Source organism: Hyposmocoma kahamanoa, unplaced genomic scaffold, assembly GCF_003589595.1.
Source record: "Hyposmocoma kahamanoa isolate Upper Pololo Valley unplaced genomic scaffold, ASM358959v1 220, whole genome shotgun sequence".
Classification (NCBI taxonomy): Eukaryota; Metazoa; Arthropoda; class Insecta; order Lepidoptera; family Cosmopterigidae; genus Hyposmocoma; species Hyposmocoma kahamanoa.
Window position 1 is genome coordinate 3,415,612 of NW_020653740.1, and position 22,061 is coordinate 3,437,672.

General features: G+C 37.0%; 1 long non-coding RNA gene across 1 annotated transcript; it reads left to right on the forward strand.

The window, feature by feature from the left end:
* The first annotated feature begins 1,444 nt into the window (after positions 1–1,444).
* LOC113228013 lies at positions 1,445–20,649 on the forward strand. Its single transcript, XR_003310253.1, has 3 exons — positions 1,445–1,549; positions 8,482–8,583; positions 20,457–20,649. It is a non-coding gene; the product is annotated as an uncharacterized LOC113228013 (long non-coding RNA).
* Positions 20,650–22,061: the final 1,412 nt, after the last annotated feature.

A 22,061-nucleotide genomic window follows, 5' to 3' on the forward strand; every position in this document is an offset into this window, starting at 1 on the left:
GTGCCATATAATAATATGTGCTCGAAATTAGTTTTTCGCTATTTTCAAATATGGCCGCCATACAAGCGTTTGTTGGCAATAGAAAAAAAAATGTTCTGATCCCTTTGAAAATTGGCATGTGGGAGTCTCTAGGATATTGAGTGCTTGATAATAATTTGTGATCAACATTAGTTTGTCGCTATTTTTCAATACGGCTGCCATACAAACTTTTTGGCGGCAGATGGAAATTTGCTCTAATTCAGTTGAAAATCGGCATGTGGGGATCTCTATGGGTGTGTAATAATAATTTGCAGTCAAAATTTACTTTTTGCACATGTCAATATGGCCACTCTTAAAGAGCTATGGTAATTATTTTAAAATCATAAGTGCCGAGGCCGTAGGCCGAAGTGTAGCGGAGAGACTCTATTACGGTACAAGATTTCACAATTGTTCAAAATGTAAGGCGTACTTCCCGATGTAGTGGAAATAAGATACTGACTTATAGCGTTGTATACCCAGAATACCCTGACCAGAACCAATTTAAAAATGTTTTTTTGGCTCAAATCAGGGATCGAATCTGGAACCTCCTCATCAAGCGCCCATAGTACTAATTACTGTGCCACCGAAGAGTATAAGCACACCCCGTAATTAGAAACCGACCACGCGCCGCAGGCTGAGCCCGACCCGGGTATAGGGCTCGTATAGTATATAGGTATATTGTTTGTATCAATCTATATTCATCAGTATATACACATTGTCTACATTACGGAAGCAGTTATTTTTTTATATGGGAATCAGGAAAGTTTAAAAATATATTGGCGTGCAAGTTTATTATCATTTTCACGGTGGCGGGTGTTCCCTAAGTTAGAGCCAGTAGGTATTTTGAAATCGGGCAGCTGATCGGCAATTAGTTGAACACCGGTAGCACAGATTTTATCAACTCGCCTCGATTAGTAATAGCCCGTATTGGAGGCGCGGTCACCTTTATTGCTAGCTATAATTGAATAAACGCTTATTAGATTGTTCTTAACTATATGAAAAAGTATTACAAAACGATAAGTTTGTGCAATAAAGCGCACAAGTAAACGACTTTACGTCGTTGGTAGTAGGTAAGTATTGCTAAGATTGAATGAGTCGAAAAAATAAAAGTATATATATATATAGAAATCATTACAAACTTATCTGATGCCATACATAATACAAGAACTTTGATCTTTTTGTAAAAGATTCTACAATTATAATTACACTATCTACAATTTTAGTGTGCTAGAGTTATTCAATATCGGTGCTTTGTAAATAAGAAAAGCATTTTATTTGTTTACTATAACGTTATAAATAAATAGGCTTAGTCAAATTTATTTTTTCTCATTGCTTACAAATTTGCGATGGTCTCATAAGATAAGTTATATATATATGCGTATAAACTGATCGGTAGTGGAAGATTGACTCAGTTGTCCATAGGTATCGCCCACGGGAGCTGTTCAGATAGAGCATAACATATATACGTTTCCTTCGCACCTTTAAATTATCAGTTTGCTGCGCGTGTGCAGCCGCCTTCACTGCCGGACGAGTAAGTGCGAAACGATATCTCACTGAGCGAATTGTGGCCTTTACGCAGGCAATATGTTGGTCTCGTCGTGGGCGGATTAATCTTACGTAAAATCTTATTTGCGTGTTAGGGGCACGAGTAGCACAATAATTATTACTTGGAACTTACACAGCCTGTCCTTTCGTGAACAGCCTGCGAGTTGGAGCTATCGGATTTCAGCCTCTTTTTATGTGTATGTCGTGTCGCAATTTCTGGATTTATTAAGGGAATATAACATTGTAAATGGTCCTTTAGCAGTCAGGTTTACCTCCCAACTTTTAGACAGGCCCCATGATTTGGTTTTGTTTTGCTCATTCAAAGACATGCATTCATTTTACATTACGATAGAGTTAGTAACGGTGAAAACTGAGTGACTTAGTGTTTTTGTTTCGGCGCGTGGCATTGTCTTTGTCTCGATGTTTTTAAACATACTCGTAGATTCGAGGAAATTATTGCCATTGTGCTCGTTGTTTATTGAATTTAATTGACGTGTTGATGGAACATCGGCACTGTGCGTCATTTAGTGGATAATTCGGTTCGTTCGAATCATAGTGAATTCTAATTAATTGCAATTTTAATAAGTGCCATATCTATTCTGATTTTATTTAGTATGCATATTACTGCTATTTCTTTATCAAATAATTCGGCGGTCTGTAGAGTATAAGAGCTTTGCATTTAGGAAATGAAACTATTTTTCCGGATTTAAATCGCTTGTTTTTTCAAACAAACCAACGTTTCGGGCCCTTTACAGGTCCCATGGTCACAGTTGATTTTACATTTGTTTTTATTTGCAGAAATGATTTAAGTAAATAAAACATGAGCAGGTAGGAGTAGTCCAATAGGAAAGAATTTACTCAAAAATGTTTGTAGAAAATTGTACCTTAACGTTATTTAGACAGAGTTTAAAGAAGTTTACAAAGTAACAGAAGGAATGGAATAGTTTGGAATAGCGTCTCTACATCGATTATATTTCACGAAATGAGTACCGCCTTAAAAATATCTAGGTGTAGACTCATGCATAGGAATGCAATATTGTAAACCCTCAATCCCTGTGTAAACATGTCCCCTCCAGTGGGCCTGCGTAACACCCGAACTATGCAAGTTATACTTACTGATTTTATAGGGTTGGGGATTTAAAAAAATTAACTGTATTTTTATACAAAAAATACATAGTCAAAATATATTAAAACACAAAAAATATGAAATAGTATTTGCTTTGATACCAATGATTAAAGAACAGTTTAAGTATTGGCAATAATTTTTTGGAAAATTTAAATGTTTATGTTAAAAAATGTTTAGACTTAAAATATATCGTTGTAATGTAACTAAAAACTGACTATGGTTTTACTCGATGTTGGCTTACGAGATAACCCTGCATCTCCCCTACGCAGAAGATCGGGCCCTTCCTTAATAAAACATCTCGATAATGAAAAGTCAGGCAGTCATAGAGGGTGGCGGGTTGCCCTCCGCACCACGGCCGATCCACGCGCGAAACGAACATTTATGACCCTCTCTTAGTGACTAGAATGAAATGCCATAGATATTATAATGATATGGAATCAGAATGTATCTCTGCAAACCTTCGCAATAAAAAAAGACCTAAGCGTTTTATAGGGTGACGCAAACTCAATTTTATGTTTTTCGTTCAAGGTCTTTTATAAAAGAGATTAATGAGATCGCAAACACTTTTTTCATCACTTTGCTGGTTAGAACACATTTGACATTCATTGCGTTTTATTGAAGGCACAACGAACGGGGCCACCTGTCGTTGATTCCGCACTTGTTCGTATGGTGTCCTATTATTAAATGCAAATATTTATTAGGTAGGTACTACAAAAGAGTCTTAATAGCTCGCAGTTTTTAAGAAATAGTTGATTTCTTGAACGTGTTTACACATCAATAGCTTGTCCAGAATCAGTACATCCTCAGGTGTGACGTTGTCACTCGTATGAAAGTATTTTTATATTATAATTTTCGATTCAACTTGTGACTTGACATTATAAGTCGTAATTCAAGTGTAAGTAACAATAATATTAATAATAGTACATTATGATATACATAAGTGCGGTAAGTTTTGAAAATTACAGACTCTGCTTTCTTATAGCAATATCGCCTCGGCTGTAATTTTCAAAGCGCACGTACACACATCAAAAAAAGTTTGCGATCAGTTTGAAAACTTAACATATTTTTAATATGTGGAAATATTATTAAGAAATATGTAATAAATAGTTTTTTTGTTAAAAGTACAACATTAAATAAATAATTAAAATTAAAAACAAATAAGAGTATCACTAAAGAGGTTTTTGAAATATTTTTAGAAATTAAAAAACATTTCAAGTTTTAAAAGTGATCGCAAACTTTTTTTGATGTGTGTATGTCATACGACGTTTTATAACATATTTGCGAGGAAATAAATAAGACTCTGACTTTCTTAAACGAATAAATCTTTAATTACTTGTTAAAGCAGTTATAGAAATTTGAACAATTTTTAAAAGTGATTGTTACGTTGCCAGTTGGCATTTTTAATGTTGTCAAGTTATTATTATTAGTTACAATCTCCCCAGTCTCTCTCTCACTCTCTTGAGTGAAAGTAGGAGAAAAGAGACCACAGAGTTCTGCAGTCGGTGGCGGCGGCGGAGGCGGTTGCGGCTGCGGCGACGATGGTGGAATGTACGCGTGTGTGCTCGTAGATGGTTGAAAGTCAACACTTGACTCCAAATTTATGATCCTTGTAATGCGAGAGCTAATTTCTTCTTTATTTCTTATCGAGTCTTCTATGTATCCTTCGGCTACATTGCTTGACCGCCATCCTCCGTGGCGTTTTAGTGTTAGTAAGTCCGCACCTGAATCGGCGAGCAATGTAGCCGAGGACCTTCTGAAACTGTGCCCTGTGTATTCATGTGCTTGAGGCAAATTTAAGAAAGTGGCAATTTCTTTCGGCATTGCTCCCAATTTATTAATGCCAATGGGTTGGTTAGTGCATTTTCCACTTTGGTAATTTTGAAAAAATCTGTTGGAATTAGCTTTTGTTGAACGAAGCGCTTCGTATTTCTTCACTACGTCGTAAAAAAGCCTCTGTATTGTGAACGACCTTGGAATTTTATTTTTTGTGTTTTTGACCTGGACAAGAAGAACCCGCCCATGGTTCTCGACATCATTAGTTGTTATGTTTGCCAACTCTTGACGTCTACATGCACCATTTATACCGAATATTAATACAACCTGAAAAGAGATAAAAAGAACGTATAAACACCTATGTATATTGTAAAGAAATACGAAAGTGAAAGAAATTAATAACAATAATTTCGTTTCAACTGACCTTTGTTGGCAAATATCGCCAATCCATAGCTCCTTTTAGGAACTTCTTGATATTGTCAGCCGAAAATATCGACTTTTTTCTTACATGGCCATCTGAGCGTCTTTTTAGAAATGCTATCAAGTTGGAGTATGACTTGATATCAATACCATGGTTTGTTTTCATAGTGCTTTTTAGCATTGAATAGTAGCACCACAATGAGCTTGACTTATATTTTTGAGAAAGGTCCATGAAATAGGCTAAAAACACATTTTCTGAAAATGAATTTGCAACTTTGCTTGTTTTCCATATGATGAAATTTTGATACGCTTGTAAGTATATGTATATCGGTCGATTTTTTAGGTAAGAGGCTTAGAGTAGCCTTTTTCGCAGCGTTTAAGACTTGTGGCGGTGTTAAATTAATAAATTCATCACTACTTGACGACATTTTCAAATAAAAACAATACAGCGAAAAGAAAAAGCGCGCGAAATAATTTTTACTTGTCCACAAATTAGCCATGCGCGCGCAACAACGTTTTTTTTTAGGCAAAGGTATAAAAGTGTTTTTGTTACAGATAAATGGTTGTAATTTATTGTCAAAATTAATTAAATGAAAGAATTTAATGTTTATTTACTATATTTTATCTCCCAAAGTTAATTTTATTCATAAAATATTGACCACTTTTCTAACATAAACACTCTTTGCAAAGATTTAAAAAAGTATCGTTCATTTTTAGACGGAGCATCTTAAAAAACCGTGCATGTTACTTTATTTAAAAAAAACTCGTGCGTTTTACATTACAATAACGCACAAGTGCGTAATGAAATACATTACGATATTGAAATTGGTGTGATTTCAGCCACTTTACGAGCAAATATGTTATAAATTTATTTACCGTAACTTACAATTAACAATTACATATTTGAACTATGATCCCCACACCAGGCAACGCCTGTCTCGTGGGAAGCAAAGTGTTATTTGTGTTTTGTCTTTATTTCTATGTGATCGTATACGTACCCGTTCAAATTTTGATACATATACTTCACGCCTTCATGGGGTAGGCAGAGACAAGTCCTCCACTTACTACGGTCGTGACACACATCTTTCGCCTCATCAACATGCATCAATGCTTTCATACACGCTCGTCGGTTAAGGGTACCCTTGACCTGGCCCTTCTTTAGGATGGCCTCAATTTAGTCATGATATACATTCGCCTTATAAATTTGTTTCGTCACTCTTCTTCTATTCATTCTCTCTACATGTCCGAACCATCCAAGCTTCCCTTTCTCTATCTTTGTCACTATATCTTCTTCCACGCCGCAACGCTCTCTTATCACACTGTTCCGTAACTGTTTCTACTGCATTAATCCACCTTCATGCTTCTTCTGCCAAGCCCAATATTCACTACCACACATAAGTGTAGGAACCAGTACCCCTCCATGCACAGCCAATCGTGCCTTTTTAGACACTTTCTGGCTGCCCATGGAGGCATGCAAGGCACCATTCTCCTGATTCCCTGCGTTCACTCTCCTTTCAAAGTCTCTTTCACATTTTCCATCACAGGTAAACATAGAACCCAAATACACAAACTCTTTCACTTGTTCCACTTTCTCTCCTTCAATCAATATCGTGCAATCCGTCATGTCTTCCTCTCTTTCAAAAACCATTACTTTCGTCTTGCGAACATTAATTTTCTTTCCTTTTCTTTTAAGAGCATCATGCATAATATTTACCATCTCCTGCAACTCTTCCACTGACGACGCTAATACCACTTGGTCAGCGGCGTATAGGAGGCACTTAACGAGTAAACCATTCATGTTCAGCCCACACGAACTCTCTTTCAAAACTTTCAAACAACTGTCCATAATAGGTTGAACAGCCATGACGACGCTATTTATCCCTGTTTAACACCTTTTCCGATATCGAACTAGTCAGTCTAAGCACCATTTATTCTGACACAGGCACTGGAATCCTCATAGAGAGATTTCAGTGCCTGGACTAGACTGCCGTCCACCCCATACACAGACAATGTCGACTACAATTCTTTCCTTGACACTCTGTCGTAGGCCTTCTCCAAGTCTATGAAAGCGCAATAGACTTTTTGTCTTTTAGCCAAGAACTTTTCAGCTATGTTTCGTAAGTAGAAGACCTGATCCATGCATCCCATTCATCTTCTAAGTCCCGCTTGCACGTCCCAAATTTTTTCTTCCGTTTCTTTCATCACTCTCTCAATCAATACCTTTGCATATAATTTGCCGACAATGCTGAGAAGACTGATTCCGCGGTAAATTTTGCAGTCTTGCTGCGACCCTTTACCCTTATATAATGGTATGATGACAGCCTTGCCCCAGTCACCTGGCACTCGGCCGCTTGACCAACAAAAGTTGAAAAGGCTGTCCATCTGACTAACGACCACACTCTGTCCAGCCCTCAGCATTTCAAAAGCAATTCTGTCATATCCCGCAACTTTACCAAATTTCATAGTATTCAATGCCTTCATAATCTCTTCCATGCTCATACTTTCACTTCCGCTCGTCTCTATGGCGATCTGAGCCTGCATTTGTACATCTTCCGTCTCAAACAAACTTTCAAAATACTCTTTCCATCTCTTTAATACGCATTCTTCTCCTTTCACTATAATTCTAACGTGGCCTTTGATTTTTTGCTTTTTGATTTTTTGATTGTGATTTTGCCTCTAGCTGTTCTTAAGGACTTCCAAAACCACTTAATGTTGCTTTGAAAGTCATCAGATAATCTTCGTCTTTTATTCTTTTATACTCCTTCCTTGCCTCGTTTACATCCTCTTTTGTTGCCTTTTGTATTCTCTCATTACTTTTCATAGATAACCAATCTAACCACGCTTTCTTGTTATCAGACAGAACATTCCAAACATCTTTTTTCCTAATCTTTCATCCACTATTACAAAATCTATTATACTCCTCAAACTTCCTTCTTATCTTGTATACATTGGTGGATCTTTTTGTGTTGAAACATGGTGTTTGTCACCAAAAGATTCCACTCCAAACATACTTCGAGCAGACACTTTCCATTATCATTCACTCTTTCATCTCCAAACGTTCCAAGCACATTTTCATATCCATCACGCTTCACTCCTACCCATCTATTGAAATCTCCTAACGTGATAATCCTTTCATTTTGTTGACTTTTATTCAAAACCTCTGTTACACTGTCCCAAAATTCCTCTCTTTCTATTTGGGCTTTGGTGGTCTGCTTTGAACCCGTATCTGTCGGAGCATAAACTCCTAAAATAAAGATGCGAGTTAGGCCAATTTTCAACTTCACCCATAGGAGTATACACACTCAAACTCAAGAACACATTCATTCATTCTAGAAGAAAAAAATACGCAAACACCTTGGCACCCTCTGCTGGTTTCGGGCACTCCTGACCAGTACGTATGATCCATGCGTGGTCGTATCGCATCCTTTTCTCTTCGTCTCATTCGCACAACGAACATCAATTCTTCTTTCACTCATCATCTTACATACTTCTTCTATTTTATCATTCATCCCTCCTCTAACATTCAGAGTAGCAGAGTGGCTTTCTTTTGATTATAATAAAACATAAATTTTGATTATAGTAAAATAATTGATTCTCAGCGCGTCCGATGCAAATGGCCGGCGCCGGATGTGGACCTCCCAGCGCCGAGGCGAGGCGAAGCGACAATACCAGCCTACCATCATATCGACATTCAACAATAGGTACGTATCCACAACGGCGCCTCGCTTTATTACATAGCCGACATACACGTCGCTATAAAGTGCTTCCTGCCCAGTGTGTGGAATTGTAACCATAAAAATATGCGCTTTGTTGATAATCAGTCAATCGAAATCTTTACAGCATGAATTAAGTACTCTTAACAAAAAATCTTAGTAAACGCACTTTGGTCCAAACAACGATAGGTCCATTATTGCAAGTACCGATATATTTAATAGTTATTTGTATTGTTACTCTGAGACAAGATATCGTGTAACGTTATTGGCGTAGATTGGCACCGGTTGTGATTTCCTCGCGATTACAATAAGTCGTAAGCTGCAAAAAATCGGAACAACGATCATTCGTGATCAACATCGGTCGGTACCTATAAAAGTTAGTGTAATCGTGACTAGACATAGAATAAATCCGTCCACTTCATACTGTTGGAAGCGATTAAGTCAACAGGACGACAGATAGATAGAAATGCTGAACTAATGAGGTGAATTAACATAGCGTTGAAGTACTTACTCGTATCTCATCTAGTATTTAATTAGCTAACTGTTAGTTGGCCGACTCTAGTTTGAAGCTAGCTTTCAGAATTAGATCAATAGTGGTAATAAAAGGTTGATTTCGTTTAAGTTCAACTCATAGATTCTTATAGATATTATGATTTGATCAAGGTAAACACGTTGAGGATTATAACTGTTTCTGATTAATTATGTGACTTAACTAATACTATAAATGAATTTCAACTGTGTTTTGTTAGCAAAACAGTGAACTCACTAGAACAGATATTTTGTTTGAAAATAATACCACCGAAGAACGACCATTACCACTTATTGCGATGTCGAATGAATCTACTTTCCGAATAAAACGAAAATTTCTCTTTCCCTAGTGATTTCTATTAATAAAATTTCAAAAATCGAGCGCGCATGATAAATCACTTCCTATATTTATTAAATAACATACGAGTAACACCACTATTCTATTACGTAGTATTTTATTTCATCTAAGAGTATTGATTATAATAATAATATAATAACAATAATAACAATAACGCGCACACATAGCCTCCCAGTAGGGAAATCCTGTGGCGCGGGTGCCATGGACACACACGTAGACAAACAGAAATTAAAAACTTAATTTTTGAAGAAGTAATGTAAAAAAGAATTTATTTAAGTAGCTCTTGCTTATATTAAAAGCACCAATGGCTCTTGACGTAAACACTCTAAGTTATATTAGCATCCAGGTCAGGCCTGACAAGCTTCGGAGATAAACTGTATCAGTAACTATTTATGAGATGCTAATTCCAAAATAAATTGTGAAGATTAGGAAGCATCAGAAAATCTGAGCAACAAAGAGCCATTAAAGTCCGGGTGTCGTATCGGGAATAGTAAATTAGGAGTCAGTCGTCTCCGGCGCACCTGTGTGGGCCGCGCCGTAGAAAAAACCGTGGGCGCAGTCCCGGCTAAACGAATTATTAACTACTACCTGCCACTTCCTCACATCATTCCATGTTTTTACTACTATCCTATCGGATACATTAATATACATCGCTTCCCTAAACAGAAATATGGTCTACGAATTTTGAAAGGAACCAGCATAGGATTTAAAACCTGTGACGAATCACTGTTCACGATGATTTGTATTAATCGGAATATTAAGTCAAGTGCCCCGCCTTCATTCTCAGGTGCATTTTTGTATGGAAGAACGTTTGTGTTTTTGATGTTTCAAAAGACCTCAAATAAGTTTAGAATTTTTCCAAGATAAGGCAATTTTAGGGTATCGCTTCGAAATGATAAAACGTCAACAAGTTGCCATAATTGCTATGCAGATTCTAACTTTGTTATCCGAAAAGTACATAATACGAGCCAATAACATGTGGGGGCAATATGGTAACAGCATACCACGACGAAATATTTCAATGAGATATATGTATGTATGTGTACGGAACACAAAAAGAAATATTCCTGTTAGTTAGGGCATTTTAAATTTGATAAGTCATTTCGTCGATATAATTTTCTGGTTTTCGTTGGAATTTAAATTAGAACGAGATAAAGAAAGTTTTTTAACGTATTATTTAATACGTATAGTTGTTTGGAATGTTTTTTGGTACACATAATTGTAATCAAATCGTTAATTTCTGGCATTCTATATATTTCGTTCCACTTTTTGCACTCTTATGTGTACAGTGACTATTACCATTATTTTATTTTATTATATTCTCTATGACGTATAGACCATGTTTCACCTTGATGTTTTCTATTCGATTTACTTATTCAAGTACATCAAAGAGTCAGTTGCGGTATGATGTCACTGCTACCAATCAGTCACGTATTATTGTGTGTCGGTGATGAGTGATGAGTAACAGTGGCATGTAGCTGGCGGGAGCTACAGGTTGATAACACGGCGCCGCCGCGACGCTCACGCCGATAACCTTTTGACCATTGAGGATTGTGCTGGTCATTTTGTGCTTACATATATACATAACTAGGACATGATGAGGACATGTAAGTATCTTGCGTACTACGGTTACAGGGCTCTCAGTCTTTACACAAATATATTTTTTTATAATAGCTAATGATGGTACGAACAAATCGTGCATCTGATGGTAAGGTACACTGTCCATAACTTAACATTACTGTTTGGCGGCAGAAATAGGTAAGGTGGCAGTACTTCACTGGACGAACTCTTTCACAAGGAGGTCTACTGCTACTAAAGTAAAAATAGAAACAGAATAGCAATCATGAAAAAATGAAGTTAATTTGCTGCTGCGGTGTAGTAAGTTAGAGAGTAGTTTAAGTTAACTTGCTTTTGGATAACCTCCAGAGTCCAGCGGTTTGAACTATAGATGCTGCGCTGGATGAGCAGACCCCGGTTCGATTCTCTGTAGGACCAATTTAAGAAATGAACATTTCTGAACTGGAGAACCAGACCAGAAGGTCTGTATGACCTAGGTGGTGTCCTTGAGTGAGTTCCGTTACTTTGATACACAGTACATTTCTCTCTTCTCCAACTAGAGAATTCTCTAGTTGAAGATCAGATATTTGGAGTAGTTGTTTGGTGCATTAGTTGTGCACAATCTATATTTTTCCGGTAGAATCTTTGCTATGCAAATATGTAGATTGTATAGAAACTCAGATACTCTGTATTCATTTCATCGTTTTCGGTTTACACAATTTAAAGAGCTGTCCTCTAAGATTTTTTAAATTCACCAGTATAAATCTATGTTAGCAACACAACGGAGATAGGGAATATATTATCGGCTCAAGTTTCTGGTATCTGAATTTAATGTCAGGTAATATATGGTACCTGTCATATTTTTGCGCAAAATGTGCAGTCTCAATCTCAGTATGGTGTACCATGTAGACAGCGATGGGTCCAAACGCAGTGATTTCTTTTCATAACGACATTCTTATGGTGGACATAAGGCGAAATCAACTTTCCTTGCAAAGTTAGAAACAAAAAGTAAATATGGACGTTGAAATGGACAGGACAGCATTTTAAATTGAAACTTGGACTTATGTATCGGGAAATACAAGGCTATTACAACGCTTATGGGTAGCCAAATGCCAGTAATGGGCATGGAACGAATTATTTTATTTTATGGAGTTAATTAAATATATACAACGTACATGGTTTTACACTTTAGGTATTAAGATATGAAGAATGACAGGTTCCCAAACAGAAAAAGAACAGCATAATTCTGAAGCTTGTTTGTTCATTTAAAGATTCTGCTGTCCAAAAGGCTTTTGAATTTTGTTGATATTATACATGTAACTATCTGAATCTGAGAATCGGAATTCACAATAAACAGAATGCGCTTTGTTCGAGCTAGGAATGTATTTGTTGGCGCCCGCCACGCCGTATAAGGCTTGGTAGAGGCAATGTTCGTGGTGACGTCACTAGCGGCGAGATGGATTCACAATGCCCGGGCGCACAACCTCGGCACCGCGACACCTGCGCCCGCGCTGCGAGTCAATGATCTTTGCGCTCTGCACGTGTGTGGGCCCTCCAATCGTATGTCTAAATGCAATCTGCATGGCATTACCATCCTGAGAAATAAATTGTGGCTGCATTTCATAAAATTGTATCGCCTATGACGCATCCAATCCGACTTGCCAACCTATGGTGGTCCACGAAATGTGGTTATAAATTTTCATAAACATTCTACATCTTGTTAATATTTTGGTCAACGATAAAGCTAATTTTGCATTTCAAACTTATTTGTACGCAATATTTGTAGTAGTTTTTAAAATTCTTTTTCGTTAATTGTTTACAAAATCTTCAGATAACAGAATGGGGACCAGGTAAAGCGGTTTTAAATAGTCAGTATGGTTTGTTAGCTGTCGAGACGCTATTGTCGTCGGCAAACTTCTAAACCACATCTCAAGAAGTTTCTGACTCATGGGCCCTATTGTTTTCTGTAATTGAAAATAGAGTTGCGCTAGCTGGAAATAAAGAAATTAAAGTGTGATTTCTTTGTTTACGAAGTTTTCAAATTCCAATTATTTATTGAAGTTCATATAAAATATATTGAAGTCTTGTTACGATAATAAATCGATATTTGTTTGTGTTTAATAATATTGTTAATTTTGTAAATAAGCTTCTTTTCTTCAATTAACATCTACATCTACGGTATATTGTTTCCAATTATTTAATTATTTTATTTCATATAATGAATATAAAATAAAGTAAGTATAACTACTGCCAGTCGAAATACAACACAATCAAGTAAAACAAAATTACAATTGTTTCAAAAGAAACTCATCGACACTGTGGAATTCGTTATCCAATAGAAGGAGTTTTAGTTGGGCATAAAATGTTTTGTCGTTTGTAACACTTGGCTTGTGGGTAGACTAGATGTTCGTAGATTCGGGGACCTATTACGCACGGATTTCCCGTTGAGAGTTCGTTATTATAACAGGATTGAAAGTTGTACTAAAAATAAAATTGGTATCTTCATGAATTGGTTTTGTGCACTAAATGTTAAAATAGCATGTTTTAGAAAACATAAATCAGAGTCACATAAGTCACGGCCGGGCTTTTGTATTGATGTAGATTGATTAGTAAATCTACTCTTACGGTACTAGTAGAGCGTGAGAGTTTGCGATCACGTTTCGCTTTGTTTGAACCATTACACAATGTAAAGTTGCGATAGTTAATTGAATCGTTTCCCAGGGTGAAAAGGGAGGTAATTATCGAAAGTGGGTAAGCTGAAAAATTTGGCTTCCTGGTCACTTACATTTATTACAAGGAACGTAATAAAAAATTGTGTAGCAGCTACCTCGAACAAAAATGAATCGATCTTTGCACACTTGCGGTTATTAGAACTAAGTGGTCTACATTGTAGTCTACTTGGTCTACTTCGTAGAAAGTGGGAAAAACGTTTTGCTAACTTTATTCTTTGTAAGGGATTTATGCACATGAGTTAGTTCCTTGATAATCAAAGTTTTAACGCCAGTGTTACAGCAGTGGTGTGTCGACAAAAACAGCAACTATTTTGAATGGGTTTCTAAAATTTCAAGAACAGTATAGCGGGCATAGTAGCGGTCGGGTCTGAATAGCGCATCGACTGTCAACAACGCTGCGCCCGCGCAGGCTTACGGCCTATTGTAAATGAACAAACGCAGGAAACTGTAAAGTCGAAAGTCCTCTTGTTAGAGATTTCGCCGTACCGCCAGGTAGGTCGTACTTGCAGGTGTCTGCTCGAGAGCAGTAAACAATTACATAAACAATGTCGAGCACTCCTAAAAGAACTCAACAGTTTACAATGCCGCGGTTTCAAAGATTGAAAGAAGAGGAAGTGTATAGTTATTTGCGAAAGTATTAAGGATTTTAGCAATGATTATGTTGAAACTGCCATTGTTATTTGTAGGAGCGACTTTGTTGGCACAACATCATACGGGTTTTTTGACAGTGTACTGATGTACAGTGTGGATCCACCTTAGAGAAGTTAATTAAAGTGACACAATGGAAGAATTGCAAAATTGACATTTATTTTCAAATTCAACGTTGTCCACGAACAATATTAAATGTTTTTACCGTTGCCTATCTATCAAATGTAATATGGGTGCATTAAGGCATGCCGTTGAACCGTTCTGAAATAGCAGAGAACGTATAAAAAGGTCTGCCGAATGATAATCGCTTAGTGTCCGTCCAATATATACAAAGTGGAGTAACGAAAACAAACAAACCGCAATAATTGTAAATGCAGTTCTATATACTTCACAGTTTTCATATAGCACATTTCCCCTACTTAGAACATACAACCAAATTGCCGTAAAGCCTTCCCCTTGTCACTTTCCCCTTCGAGTGGCGGCGTCGCGTTGCTATGACTACCGCTTTCCATGGCTACGGGCATTGGTCGGAAAATTCAAAATGGCGGACGGGTATCGATCGTGCAGGGTGGCAGAGGGGGCATGCGGGAAGTTCAGACTACGGTGAGCTAAAAATTGCTCACAGTTAGCGAAATAGAGATCTGGCATTTTTTAATCACGTCGGTGTATACGTGGTTCATTTTCACAAAAGTACAAATTATAAGACTATTGAAAACCTTATACCTTTTTCACACGGTATGTTATTATCATTGGTTGTACTTATGGCAACAAATTAAGTGTTGTATTTCATATCCATTACAACAAATTATATGAAAATATAAGAAAGTTACTTAAAATGAACCCATTAGATGAATAGAGTGGTGTGTGTAATGTAGGAAATGTCCTGACACGACAGATTCATCGTAAATCTTTCAAAAAAGAATTAAACTGTAGTTTAAACACAGACTTAATTTAATACTTAAGATTTAATTACTTCTAATGTCTATATTTCACGAAACATCAATAAGCAAGAGCAAGTGGTGATCTGTAGTCTTTATATACATCTTTTTAGAAGACAAGGGTATAATTATGTGACAGTACGAGTGTATAATAAGATTCCAGTTGATATTCAAAATTTGCCATTCACGAGGTTTAAAACTATAGTGAAACAAAAACTTAATACTAAAATCTATTATACAGCCTCTGCGCACTTGAAACAAAAATCCGTGGTATTATCTTGCGGGTTATCTCGGTGTGCTTCAACGGTTAAATTTATTTTAAACTCTTGGTAGAGACATTGGCCCCCAACTGGGAAATTCCCAATTGTACGTGTATCGAACAAATTTACTTTCGAAAATCCTACCCGGAACACTCAGATGAAAACTAATGTAGAATAAGTAGTTTCCTAAATTTGACTATGTGTCTATTGGCCTGATGAACTTGATTGTTGACTCTACATTACAAACTTTGTGATTGTGATGGATGACACAAACAAAATAATAATAATAATATTTGTTTTAAGTGTCAGACAACCACACCAATTGCCTGGTCTCAAACTAGGGGATTTCCTGCACAATGAGTACCAGAACAACGGAATCCACTATGGGGCTCTTCCAATCAATTTATAAAAGTTAATTTCCCGAGTTTGCCCTACCGGGAATCGAACCCGGGGTTCGATCGAGCTTTCACAATGTAAGACGACCGAGGTTTTCAATTCAATTATATTCATTTTATTAAACTTTAAAAAAATAGGTATGTCAATAAGGCAAGCATCCAGACGCACCACACGGTACGTAGCCAACAAAAAATCGACGAAGAAAGTAATCAAGAGTGTTTCCGATGTGGTAGCAAATGACAAAGAGGAAAGATGTATTGCAGTAAATATAGCGGCACACGTGTGCACGAGTATTTTTGAATTAGGAAGACGGCGCCCGCGGCGGCTGTCGATCGCTGACAACGTATCGGTCGGCGTTGCCGCTAAATGTCAGTAGCTGTCGCTGCACAACAATGCAGCACGAGACTTTTTTTAGACGCAGCTAATTAAGAGCATTGAACTACTTGACATAGACTAGACTTAAGACTGAAATTTATAAAACAAACGTTGACTTCTCCTAAGCAAAGCAAAGCACATTTCTTGAATTGCCTATAAATGCTAAATTATTGTTATTTTTAGGTGATATGTTAGGTATATAGGTACTGAGTATGCTGAAGGCCTGTTGTCTAAGGCTGATATATATAAAACGAACTTTGATTTTCACCGAGAAAAATTGCCTTATGAACACGTTTTTTGTATTTACGAAACGAACTTTGCCTAAGTTGAAGCAATAAATAACGAATTAAATTCCAAATTTCATTTGTTTCTTGCTTAAACTTAGGCAAAGTTCGATTTGTGAATATAAAAAAGTGCTTAAAACATTTTTGCTTACTCGAAGTCAATGATCGTTTTATAAAATATTTCAGCTTTAGACAACAGGTTATACACTAAATACTGATACATAACAATACCTAAATAATAGTAATTTTGGATCTATAGGTGAGATGTTGTCGGAAAACAGTTTTCACAATATTTTCCATCCTTTCACAATATCCGTATTTTGGCGGGATTTATTATGCATGTAAAACGTTACATTTATAGTCATCATCTACACATTTATACGTCCCACTCCTGGGATCTCCTCTCAGACGAGAGTTTTTAGGCCATGCGGCTCAATGCGGTTTGGGGACTCACTACTTATATTTATAACTTAATATTAAATGTAACAGTTATATGCACTCGTAAATGTAATTTGGGTAATGTAATATTTTATTGTTATAATTTGTCTTTGTCACCCGATATCAACATATAGAATAAGTATACGTATATAGTAGTCCTAATGTCAACAACGAAGTAGATAACCACCAGATAACGTATGTATAAGTAGCAAATTTTGAGTTGGTACTTAACAATATAGGGGTAGGTATAGTCGACTGCATTTATACACATAGCAAAATTAAATAATCTCCGTTAATTGTAGTATTTTAAATATAAATACATATACCTAAAAAATAATATTTGATGAATTTACATTACGATAAAATGTTCATTTCGGTACGCGGAGTCGCCTATAAATTTTATAGAAGCGACTGTATTCAGTCAATCAAATATTATTTGTAAATCTGCCCAATTGACAGGCATACGTTAATTCACAGGTTTATAATTCTCATTATACATCGGCGAACTTGATATAGCAGTGAAGAGCGATACTTATTCAACAGCAAAGAGGGTCTGAAGTAGACACTCCAGTTATAGAGTAAAGGTGAGGGAAGTCGAGAATATCAAAAACGGAAGTATTTCGTGGCGGAAGTTACGTGGATTGTTTTCGATTTCCTTTTTTTAGCAAGGGGAAACAGGGCTAGGTCAGGTTAGTTAGTTGTGTGTTACATATTTCTGCCGCCAAGCAGTAATGTTAGCACTACTGCATCCCGGTTCAGAAGGGCAAGGGTGCTGGGGAAATTACAGGCACATGGGACTTATCAACTCTTATGGCTCAGTGTGACGAGCGCAGTGGCAGTGCCCCTCAGATCTTTGCTATTTACTAGCTCACATTGGCACTGCAACTGTTATGGACAGACGTGTAGCTTAACATCAGGCACACGACTTGTTCGTCCCGTCACTTGATATCATAAAAAATAAATGTTACCTTAGAAATATTTTGTAGAACAAGTACATCAGAAATTTTAAAATGTTATATACCTATTATGAGTCTTATACATTTTATTTAATATATTATTATTTTTACAGAAGATCGTCTGGTTTCTTAATCATAGACATGTGAAACTTCTTCAAAATATTACACAGTCGATCCGCAAGAAAATGACTTTATTTATGAGGGACGGATTTTCTTGCAATAAACATAACACAAGACGAAATCTTTATTTCCACAATACATTTGATTTTAAATCTTCTTTGATTTTATAGGCTGAAGAAACAGTGAGTGGTTTTTGGAGCTTGTTTCAGTAACAGGTGGTGGGAAATAAAAACTAGAGATTTCAGAGACGAATGGTGAACGAGAGATTTTATTAGCAGTTGTATCGTTTGATGTGGTGTTTTATCTGCCGGTGGGCGTGTCCGGGACAATGCGCTATTTTTGCTGCGTAAAGAGGCGGCCACGTGGCGGGCAGCTGCGCGCGCGCACGTGCCGTATATTTATACCGCCCGCCCTTACAGGATCTTACAGTAGCTGATTATTCTTGATCCTCATCTGGCTTTTATTGGTGTCAACATTATTAGTTACTGTTGTTAATAGACTGTTGTCACTATTATATACAGATTTAAGACGTGAAACAATTTGAATCATGATGTTATCATTTGTGAATGTTTTAAATTTGAAATTACTTGTATCAAATTCGTAATTCGAATAGACAAAAACGTATTCAACATACGTAGACATTATCGACGACTAAGGATAATTAATCATTTGTTTAGAAAACAATGACTATAATTACGAATATAATATACATCGTTATGTTTGTAAAGATTTCAATGCGTATTATGTGTGTAAAAATGCATGAGTAACCCATAATGTGCGCATCTTTTTTTCTGTGTATATGTAAAAATATTAATTAATGAAGGATTTAGACTAAAACTCGCAAGTAGGCGGTGTGTGCGACTTTAGAGAAAATTCAACAAATACCGGCCAGCGCTGAGTGACATCTGACCGTGGGGTTGGGCTGCGGAGCTGGCGTAATATGAACACCCTCGTGATTATTAATCCGCTCAACTATTGTACCCACCCACATGTAGATGTTTTTGTAGCATCCTCTTCCTGGTTAGTGCTGTGTAGGTGACTAAAGGTTATGTACGTTTGTTCTACTGATTATCAGATCTTGTTAAATACTAAGAAGTCTTTCTTTTCTGGGTGTGTGGTAAATTCTAATTATAATATATGTTTTCATAGTAAACAAGTTTTGCAGCCAATGTGAGATAGCCCTACCGTGCGGCTGTAGTGCGTCGGTGTCCGCCCGCCCGAGCGCTCAATGCACGCGGACAGGTGTGACCGGCTGCCGCGCATTTTCATACAAAACCGACGTTTCCACATATAAAAGGCACTTCCTTTCATCCCACCACCTCCGTTGGGAATGCCCATTAATTTGCCAACACAATATTTTTAGTATACGGCTCGCATGTAATATATCGTGGCCACGTGTCGCCGTATGTCGCCCAAGGAGCGGCTGCGTCAAATTATTTTCGTTCACGTCACAAGATACGGCACTCATCTGGCCGGTTTTCCTTTAAAAATCACACCGGCTGTTAGCTCAGGACGCGTTTCCGGTGGAAAACGTATGTGTTCAGCTTGGTTCAGATCAGCGTTTCAGCATCCAATACATTCAGTCAATTATCATAAGGGACCTGGGACATAATTCAATTGGTATTTATCAATTAGTTCTTTGCCTATGCTTAACTAATTATGAATAATTTTCCAATATTGTATTTTACAATTGGAGGTTGAATAATTTTATGGTAAAGATTTATTTCCCTTACTACAAAATATCATGAGTACTCAATACAGTATAGTTATGCGCCGATGCACTGACAATTTTCATAGAAACTAAGCATCTCACCGAGCGATGATAGATGACGCCCGGCAGCGCCGGTTGCGAGAAGCTGCGGCGAGGCGTCTCGCACTCACCTACAATCTTCGCATTATCGAGCTATTTTATGCTATTCCTGCTAAAATCATCTATCATCACGAGCTCTCGTTTCTTTACAACAATTTCATATAGTTTATTTTTACGAATCTACAGAATGCATAGCGATAAATCTTTGAAGATTGCGGCTGTTATTTTTCGGATGCCAGATAATAGTTCTTTGTGATATATTATAAAACACAATCCTTTTTATTACCTCTACGACTTATTAATGGCGGCTTTTTCAGCACCAGATTATCTTCAAAGCAAAGTTCATGAAGCTAAATTAAATTCGAAGTTCAAAATGTTGCAATATGTAGGGCGGTAATTGTTTGTTGTTCCAACCGCGCTGTGTTGTCGGATTATTATTTAGTGAGTTGTTTTTGTTTCAGAGTCTTGTTAGGTGTCACGTTGGTGGTCGAGTGGGAGTTAGAACAAAAAGAAGTCGGACTGACAAAGTAAGGGCGGAGGAACAAATGGCGCCATGTTATAATTAACTAGATTAAAAGGCAAAATCAAGTTAAGTAAACTTAGATGAAATCGATGCGATATGTTTGAAGTAGCTCTTTATAAAGTTTGTCAGTGTAGATTTTTTTACTATTTCAAAGTATCGGAAAGCGTAGGTAGTTACTACATAATTTCAGCTGCCTTCACGCGTAACTAGTGGTTCTCGACTGCGTTGACACTAATTAACAATCTTGTGACAATAATGACACTTTTATTTCTCTTTAGAAAAATAGCGATGTAAAAATGATATTACAAACGACATAAAGGAATGCCGGGACGAATGTATTAGGCGGGCTGTTGACCGCAAAGGCGGGCGTCGTCTATGAGCGACACTTAAAAAATATTGTTCTACATTATGTGACGTGAATAACTTTTCATAACGGCACTCAATTAATAACAAATTTGAATGGGGAATGATATGTTGTAACCATTGTACAATCTTCCACTCTTTCCTGAAATCAAAATACATATTTAATTTGCAATAGAAAGCTATAAATTAGATGATACAATTTATATAGGGTAATAATCAAGAAATAGTTATGTGATAAAATAAAATAAGCATTTATTTTAAACATTTGCTGTGATTTGATGGTCGGGCGCGTCTCGGTGCGGCAGCGACCACGCACATGCGAGACGGACATCCGCAACAACTGCGTGCGAAATGTCGTTACATTTATCACTTGCCGTGTTACTCTTTTTCATGCATTTTGTTCAAGATGCATACTGGAGGATAATACAAAATTGATAATGTGCAAGCGTAATGTCCACATTTGTAGATATGTGATATAATTGTCAGGACAATATATGTTAACCATGAAGGGCTAAGTACTTCTCCACCTTAAGAAACTAAGGCTATAAATATTTGTCCATGCTTACGGCCAGTTTAAAGAAAAAATAGTTAACAATTAATCTCGCGGCATTTTCTAATGCTCTGCGCGCACGCACAGCGACCGGCAAGACAAACGCCGTCGACAACTGTTGTCTGCTCGTCGCGACAGCTGCGCTCCACTTGTAATCACCACTACCACACGGTCATACACCACTACAACACGCTCACGAATCTCGACTCTACCACCTTCACATAGCAAAAGCTCCTCGCTTTATTCTAAAATTACTAAGGATGTGATTGAAACTGACTGTCAAGGAACCGCTGTCCGATATTAGTCAAGAAAATTGCATGGCTTTGTATTATGTCAAATTAATGGTCAATGCTTATAAATGATGGTATCAATTCGTATCTTTAGCTCGCTAGATCAGATCACATCCGACCGATGACAAGACAAGCTTTCTGTCTCCGTATAATCCGAAACGAGTGCCTCGTATTAATTTCTCAGAAGATCTTTGGAGATGGTGTTTTCTAGGATGTATTTAAATTAAAAAAAAAAACTACTGTTCTGTGTTTGCCAGCAGAGGATCATAACGTTGAAATAACGGATTAGAAAGTTTCATGGTAGGTGCCAAAGCGATGTAAAGTAATTAATAATAATCTA